The 9,430-nt window shown below is 39.2% G+C and overlaps 1 pseudogene; it reads left to right on the forward strand.

The window, feature by feature from the left end:
- The first annotated feature begins 4,760 nt into the window (after positions 1-4,760).
- Positions 4,761-8,672, forward strand: LOC101339358 (jupiter microtubule associated homolog 2 pseudogene; annotated as a pseudogene).
- The last annotated feature ends 758 nt before the right edge of the window (positions 8,673-9,430 follow it).

Here is a 9,430-nt window from a genome sequence, read left to right on the forward strand (position 1 = left end):
CCCACTTTTTTTTTTTTTAATGCGGTACACGGGCCTCTCACTGTTGTGGCCTCTCCCGTTGTGGAGCACAGGCTCCGGACGCGCAGGCTCAGCGGCCATGGCTCACGGGCCCAGCTGCTACGCGGCATGTGGGATCTTCCCAGACCGGGGCATGAACCCGTGTCCCCTGCATCGGCAGGCGGACTCTCAACCACTGCGCCACCAGGGAAGCCCAGTGCCCACTTTTTGATATTAACTAATCAAGGGCAATATTCATTCTTTCATTTAACATACAAATAATTTATTTGCATTATAATCTATCAAGTAGAAATTATCCTATAGATAAATTGAGAACCAGAGTATTTTAGGCAATTTTCCTCAGGTTGCGCAGTTAATAAAAGAAGGACTCTGATTAAAACCCAGATGTATATGACTCCAAACCTGTTCGCTTAACCACTTGTGTACATTATGTTACTACATTTATGAAACACCCATTGAGCACTGGAGGAGTTATATATGCCCTGGTTTAAGGTTGCAGCTTGAGATTTTAAAAACAGAAAGTTGATCTAGGATTACTTGTTGTTTGTGTAGGTGAAATGTCTCAGTCCTTTGGGGTACTATAACAAAAATACTGTAGACTGACAACTTAAACAACAAACATTTATTTCTCACAGTTCTGGAGGCTGAGAAGTCCAGGATCAAAGCGCCAGCAGATTCAGTGTCTGGTGAGGGCCTGTTTTCTGATTTGCAGATGGCTACCTTCTCACTGTGTCCTCACATGGCAGAAGGTGCTAGAGAGTCCTCTGGGGTTTCTTCTATAAGGGCGCTCACCCCATTCATGAGGGCTCCACCCTCATGACCTAATCATCTCCCAAATGCTGGTCTCCTAACACTGTCACACTGGGCATTAGGATTTCATCATGAATTTAGGAAAAACACAAACATTCAGTTCATAACAGAGTCAGACTTCATAATGATCCATGGTCTGGCCCTTCATTGGAAGGTTCATGGAACTATTTTGTCAGGTCCACCAGAGTTAATTAGACCCAGGGATCTGACTGACTGCTTCACAACCACAGACTCAGTATCAACTGGTCCTAAGTTAGGAATTAACTAAAAGATTTCTGCCACACAATATTCTCCAACACCAGTTTACATAACTTTAAATAATGTGAGCAGGGACTCAACAAACAGCCAAATAACAGTTGCTTCAGGCTGTCTCACCACATGTACAGCACAGTTTCCAGATACTCCACCCCACTACCACGACACAGGCTATGCTTCCTGCAAGAGATAAGGTCAAAGTGGGTGAGGACCACTTCAATATGGAAAAACATACCCCCTCTGGTCCCTGTCTAGCATTTGCACTATACTTGTCACAAGATCCCTTTAAGAGTACTTGGGATCTTTAATGAAAGGATATCTAACTATTTAGAAGAAAGATATTGCCACAATCTCTGGACAATTTCCAAGGTTGTATTTATACTGAGCTTCATCTTTCCAGAATGATCAAAACACTCTCCAGTCTTTGTTACAATTTTATAATAAATTGTGCACATTCTTCTAAAATTTTGGATATCACATGAATAAAGAAATGCATGTATGAAGGTGTATGTGTTATATATATATATATTTATATATGTTGGAAGATGTTTGTCTTGCTGTAACATAAACTATGAACCTTGGTTGATAATCATGTGTCAATATAGGTTCATTGATTGTAACAAATGTACCACTATGGTGTGGGATGTCCATAGCAGGGAAGGTTGTGGGTGTGTGGAAATAGGAAATACATGGAATTCTCTGTAGTTTCCACACAATTTTGCTGTGAACTTAAAACTACTCTAAAAAAAATTAAGCTTGTTAATTTAAAAAAATCTGTCAATGGATTTTATCCCTAAAACACAAGTAATTAATTGTTAACATCATTATTTTTTTTTTCTTTTTTCCTTGTATTTAATGAACTATTTATGTATATATCTGGTCATAACAGTAAATTAAAATGGAGTTTAAGGCATTTCACCAAATATTTCTCATCTTTTAAAAAGTAAAAGTTAAAATTCATTTTTGTTAAGGTAAACTAACCTATATGTAAATTATACATCTTTCTCATAAGAAAATATTAATTCCTAATCTTGTGTTGGTGACTTTTTGTTTCAGAGATAAATACAAATGTATCATTCTTTCCAGCATAAAGAAACCACTAAAGGAAATGCTTTCACACTCTTTTCAGCTTTCCTATTGTCTCCATAGATTCTATCCAGATGAACTTGTGTAATTCAGAGCAAACCAATTATTTCAGTCTTTTCATATGCTTATATTTTAGAATCAGATCAGTGAACTGAACTGATTAATGGGGAGGTTCAAAAAGAGATCAAAGTTTTTAACAGATTTTCCAATGAAGAAAATTACCAGTAGGCTAGACCAAAAGGCTAGACTGAATCTAATTATATGAAAAAAATCAAATACAACTGCAGTCAGTTTAAATAACAACACATCTATTAAACTGTAATGCACAGAATACAGCTCTATTTTAGGCTCCTTGAGGATTATTTAAAGAAATTAAAATCTTATTTAAACCATTTTGTGCTCAAAAGTACAATGCTTAAAAGAAATATGAACATTATTGAAACTTTTAAAACATAGAAATTTGAAATGGGTACACCTAAGAGTTGCCCCTCCCCAATTCCAAAATTGACTATTTTCATAAACATTGGTTCATTTACTTTTCTGAATTAATGAACTGAATGTCTTTTTGCCATAACCCCTTACCACCAGTGGGAATTATTAACCTGGGGGAAGGGGGTGGGGGGAGTTGGTGGCCAGGAAGGGAATAGAAGTAAAGTACTTGATTAATTTCTTCTCAGGCCCTTCTTCCCATTTCCACAGTAGAAGAAGGCAAGAATTATGACTTTGTGTCTAAGCAGAACTAAGTTTCGAATAAGTTACATCTCTTGTGATTCTCAGAGCAATATTGGAGACTACAAAGGATGTGAGTCAGTGTGGAGATTCCTGGTGCTGTGTTCAAGTTCTAAAATCTTTGAATATTAGTGAACCCCACAAAAAGAATCCCAGAAGATCTGATGTATAGATTTTTGAGTTATCTCTTAGATTGAAAATAATATATGTTGTGTGTTCATATCTCTTCTGGGTCAAATAACAACTTGATTCCTATTATCCCTGTCCCCACAGAAAACCAGCATCAGAACCAGTGTTGTCTATGAAATGAACAATTTTATAAATTTTCAGTAAATATTTAATATCACAGGTAAGATACTTTATTTTTCATACATCTTTTAAGATATTGATTACGCACCTCATATACTTGAATATTATGATTATTATTCTTTATCCATTTAAGGCGACATTCTTAGGAGTGAGCACAGGGACTTCCTAAATTATTTTCCTTATCAACACAGCCAGCTCCAGCCTGTTTTCCAATATCACAGTAATTTAACAGCTGAGCTGGCAGCAAGACATGGGCCAGAGCTGCAAGGAAAGTGAGAGCCACAGTCTTTTTAGCGAAAGCTAAAATGCGCTTTTGCATCTCACAATGGTTTCGCAGCTGCCATTCATCTAATCCCAGCAGAATGCCTGTGCCCAATTCAGCTATTTTCTATTTTTATACATAATCTGGTACCTTTTAACAAAATAAGCGGGACTTTCTAATAAGGAGCCAACAATTTAATCTTTCTTTAATGGCTCACCCTACACCTGTGTGTGTTCATCAGAGGTAGGCAAAGCTCTTCTGTAGCTTAAATAATGATCATTGTCTTAACAAGTATGAAACAAGTATAATCATGGAGAATGCAAACCAAGCAGGGACCTTAGGTTGTCAAGACATTCCTTTTCACACATAGCCAGTGTAACCTTGTTTGGTTGATTTTTAAAATTGATTTATACAATGGAAAAGCCACAAAACTGGTATTTTCTAATATTCGTATGTTGTTCACAATACATTGCTAAAAGAGATCCTGAAAACAAAGTTAAGTGGGAAGGCACTGGATGTGGCCAACTCTTGATACATTAAGTTACTTCCAAATAGAAAACAATTCAGAATATCTCAAAACACAGTAGCTCCAAATAGTCTACAGAGCTATGCCAATTCCAACAAAAAAGAATGAATGTTCACCTGCAAATGTACACATTCATTCTGTACTAAAATATTTTTGGCTAGACATTAGACACACTCCTGAAGGGTGTATCAGCTGTCAGATCATATAGGCCTTATAAAAAGGCTACATCATTGGACTTTATATGTTCTTTTAGTTATCTATTGCTGCATAGCCAGTTATCTCAAAACTTAGTGCTTAAAACAGAAAACATTTAGAGTTGAGTCTCATTATTTACAGTAGTTATATTTTATAAAGTCACTGCAAACACAGAAGTAGTGAATACTGAACCATTGCTCCACAGGCTTAGGCTCCTGCAAGCCTCTGGCCACAAACTTTTTATCAACCAATCGAGACATAAATTTGTTTTATGTGTATTACTCATTAAAAACAACTTGTTTAATATATACTGTTGATTCATTAATATTGAACTCGTGGCCAACAGCTCTATAATTCATGCCTGAGAGAAGTTTGTCTAACACATATATTTTCTCCAAAAGGCACATCACAGCCTTCTTGTACTTAGGAACACTAGACGCACTTCAGCACTTTGCTTGGGGCCATTGTAAACAACGAAATCACCATCAAAAAAACACCAAAATGCGAAAAACGCAGCACCAAATAGACAATGAAAAGGACACTTGTTTACAGTAGGAGACCTTATAGAAGATGGCAGAGATCGCCTTGTTTGATCTTAACTGGGAAGAGGCGCAATCATTGGGCTACTCAGATTTTTCACTGCTCTGTACATGGCGGTGAATGACTGTAAAAATGCCATGATGTTGATTTTGTGGTTATGAACATATTTTAGCAAGTAGGCGAATTTGCAAATAGAGAATCTGTGAATAATGAAGACAGATTGTATTTTTGCAGTCTCTGAGGGACAGGAATCTGAGAATGGCTTAGCTAGCTCTTACTCATTCCTCAGAATTGAATTTATATGACACTTCCTCCTAGAAGCCTGTCCTAGATAAGACTGAGTTAAGTCTTCTCTCTCTGTCTCTTGTGCCCACTTTTATCATATCACTTGTTAGACTAAGCCATCAAGTCATGGTAACACGTCTTTCTCAATACTCAAATGTAAGCTCCTTCAGGGCAAGAACTGTGTCTTACTCCTCATTATATTTCCAGCACCTTCCACAAGAGTTGGCTTAATAGGGCTCTCAATAATTCTTGAATAGCTCAATAAATTAAAATCTACTTTTAAGTAATGGGGTAGGTAATGTCAACGTGGAAATACTGAAGTACCTCCCAGTGTATTGTGTATTTAATTTTTAGTTATCAATGAAATGAACACATTTGCTTCTTTAAATATTAGCTCTGAGGACTACCTTGCATCAAGGAATTTACAAATATTGTACAAGTATTAACGATTGAGATAGCTGGAAAAAAAAGCTGGTAAAATAACAAATGAATCATTATTAACTTTAAATCAGTCAAATCTTGGACTGCTGAAAAATTTGTCCAGGTTATTGTCAAGGACTGGGAGAGCTTTCCCTCCTTGCAAGCTAAAATGTTGGCCTGTCGTAGTTTCATGAAAGGAGAACACAACGACAGCAGGAATAAAAAGGAAAAAATCATTAGAGACACTGTAACCATTAAAATGACTATAAGTGAATATTTTGAACAACTTTATGCCAATAAATTTGACAACTTAGGTAAATGGACAATTTCATCAGACACATACACACACAAAAATAGACAGCACAAAATACCGATAACTGTAAAGGAAATTAATATCATTTTTTTTTCCCACAAAGAACCGTGGCCTCAGATAGCTTCACTGTTGAATTCTACCAAGTATTTAAGGAAGAAATAATACCTATTACACACAAACTTTCAGAAATTAGTGGAAGAGAGAAGACTTCCCAATACATTTTATAAAACCAGAATAACTTTGTGGTGAAATATTACAAGAAAAAAATCAGACCAATATCTCTCACAAACACAGATGCAAAAATTCATAACAAAATATTAATGAATTCAATCAATCCATGTATAAAAAGGATAATATGTTATGGCAAAGGTAATTTATCCCAGAAATTTAGTCTAGTGTTTCATTCAAAAATCAATGTAACTCAGTACATTAACAGAATAAAAGAGAAAGCCATATGACTTTCTTAGGAGGACAAAAAAAAAAAAAAAAAAGGCAAAATTCAACACCCATTCATGATTTTAAAAAAACAACACATCAAACTAAGAATAGAAAGAAACTTCCCCTTAATCCAAGAAGGGGAATTTAAGAAAAGTCTAATGCTGACATTGCACTTAATAAAATATTGAGCCCTTTTCTCCTGAGAGAGGAAAAAAGGTCAAGATATTCACTTTTACCACTTCTGTTTAGCACTGTATTGAATGTCCAAGCCAGTGCAATAAAGTAAAAATATTTAAAAATAAATAAAAAACCTAAAATCTAGGAATAAGTAAAACTGTCCTTATGTGAAAATGCCATGATTATGTATAAAACTCTATGTAGTCTACAAAACAATGGCTAAAATTAATAAGTGAAGTGATCAGGATCACAGGATTCAAAATAAATATATAAAAATGATTTGTATTTTTATCTACTAGCAATGAACAATACCATTAAAAGTAACATTTCAGGGCTTCCCTGGTGGTGCAGTGGTTGAGAGTTCGCCTGCCGATGCAGGGGACGCGGGTTCGTGCCCCGGTCCGGGAAGATCCCGCGTGCCGCGGGGCAGCTGGGTCCATGAGCCATGGCCGCGGAACCTGTGCGTCCGGAGCCTGTGCTCCGCAGGGGGGGAGGCCACAGCAGTGTGAGGCCCGTGTACCGCAAAAAAAAAAAGTAACATTTCAAAGTACTTTACAGGCTCCGGACGCGCAGGCTCAGCGGCCATGGCTCACGGGCCCAGCCGCTCCGCGGCATGTGGGATCTTCCCGGACCGGGTCACGAACCCGCGTCCCCTGCATCGGCAGGCGGACTCTCAACCACCGCGCCACCAGGGAAGCCCCAAAATACTTTATTAAATCCAATGAAATATATGCACAACCTGTATATTGAAAAATAGAATACATTGCCCAAAGGAATTAATGAAGACCCAAAGGGATAGATTTACCATTTTATGTATTGGAAGGTTCAATATTTTTAAGATGTTCCTTCTCTAATTTTCCCCATGGATTCAACACAATCCCGAACAAAATCCTAAAAGGAATTCTAGTAGAAATTGGTGAGAAAATTCTAAAATTCTTATGGAAACGCAAAGAACCTAGAAAATATCTTGAAAAAAAATAGTTGAAGAAATTACATGAACTGATTTCAAAATTTACATAACTAAGTGTGATTTTGGTGTAAGATAGAGAGATTCATGAACGGAATAGAGTCCAGAAACAGACTCACATATCTAGCCATTTGATAAATAAATTGGGAAAGAAGAGGGTTTTTTTTTGACAAATGTTGATTAAACAACTAAATATCTATATGAAAGTAGACCCCAATTTCAAACCATACACAAAGATTAATTTGAGATAAGTCATAGGTCTAAATTGAAAATTCAGAACAGTAAAACTTCTAAAAGGATCCAAACTGTAATATCCTAATAACCTTAGAGTAAGCAAAGATTTCTTGGTAAGGACAAAAACAAAAAAACAAAACCACTCAACTTTTAGCAGAAGTGAAATGGATTAATTGGAAATTTTCTGCTCATGAAAAGATTTCCCTTAAAAATGAAGAGATAAACCAAATGCAAGGAGAAATATTCATGACATTTATATGACAAAAACACATATTCAGATTATACAAAAACTCCTACAATAAACAATAAAATTATGAATAGTCTAATTTTTTTAATGGATATATTATTACAACAGGCAATTTCCAAAAGAAGATATTCAAGTGATATTCAAAAATTCAATATTCAAGATATTCAAAAGATAAGCACAAGCATATTCAATATTCAAGATATTCAAAAGATAAGCACATGAAAAGGCACTCAAAATCATTTGCGATCAGGGACATAAAAAGTAAAATGAAAACCACAGGGGCTGGAGGCTCCGCGTGGCGGGCGACACGTTCCGGGCGCGGGAGAGCGAGGGAGGCCGGGCCGCCGCCAGGGCCATGGAGCCCCCGGGAGGAGAGCCGAGCGATCGCCCAGAAGCAGCCGCACCTCCACGCAGGCCTTAACAGGATGGCATCTAATATTTTGGGACCCACTGAAGAACCTCAGAACATACCCAAAAGGACCAAGCCCCCTGGGGGGAAAGGAAGTGGTATATTTGACGAATCCACGCCTGTGCAGACTCGACAGCGTCTGAACTCCCCTGGTGGGAAGGCCAGTGACATTATGGACTCCCCAGTCGCTGCTGCTTCACCCATGGCACACCCAACAAACCCAAGGACCACGTGTTCCTGTGTGAGGGAGAGGACACACCGGACCTTAGAGCCGCAGCCAGCGCCTCCCCCAGACAAGAGCTGGGGCGCCCGGTGGCCCGCGAGGAGCAGCCCGTGCCCAGCAGCCGGCGCCCGCCATCGGCAGTCATGAGCCCAGGCTGAGCGCGAGGCCTCGCTCCCACAACAAAGTCCTGAACCTGCCTGGAGGCAAGTCCAGCGTCTCCTTCTACTGAGACGCTGCTGCGTCCCCCAGAGCCAGACAGAAAACTCGAGAGATAGGATTTCAAAGTTGTAGTTTCTTTAGCCCGAAGGAGCAGGGTGGGGAGACAGTCTGTTGGGTGGTCACCTGCAGCTGCCGCTCCGGCTTCACTGCCATCACGAGAAGCCGGAGACCTCGCCTGCCGGAAACCAAGGGAGGAAACGTGATGCCTGGTGTGGGAGGAGCTCTCGGGTGGGTGGGCGGGGAGGCGGTGCCAGGCCAGGTGCGCCTGAGGAGTGGGCTCTTCGCGTCCTTGGTGTGTTGGCTAGCTGGGTATCTAGGAATCACTAACACAGTAGCAGAGTTTAAAGCCTTGGAGAGAAAACCAAAAACCACATGTCCGTTGCTGTGGGATAGAAGAGCAAGACACACTGAAACCCTGGCGGGGTGGGGAGGCGGGTATCTGGATAGAACCCTGAGGTCCTGACGCCGTTTACCCTTCATGGACACGGTCTCCGTTCGTGCGACTTCGGCCGCAGTGTTTTTCACTTCAGTTCTGCAGATTTTCTTGAAACATCTTCATTGCTTTTCCTCAGCAACTGTCAACAAAAAACCAAAATGTTGTTCTCAGTCGTACGCTTTATGGAAAGATTTTGCACCCTGATCTTCCGAGGTGCCCCGCTTCTGCCCTCTCAATCCTTGGCCAGATCTTATGTAGAAATCTCTTCCTTTCATCCAGGAGAGACTGGTTTGGGGCTCTTTACAGGCAGTTTTGCTTGTGAATTGTTCCTT

This window comes from Tursiops truncatus, chromosome 1 (assembly GCF_011762595.2).
Source record: "Tursiops truncatus isolate mTurTru1 chromosome 1, mTurTru1.mat.Y, whole genome shotgun sequence".
In the NCBI taxonomy this organism is placed as follows: domain Eukaryota; kingdom Metazoa; phylum Chordata; class Mammalia; order Artiodactyla; family Delphinidae; genus Tursiops; species Tursiops truncatus.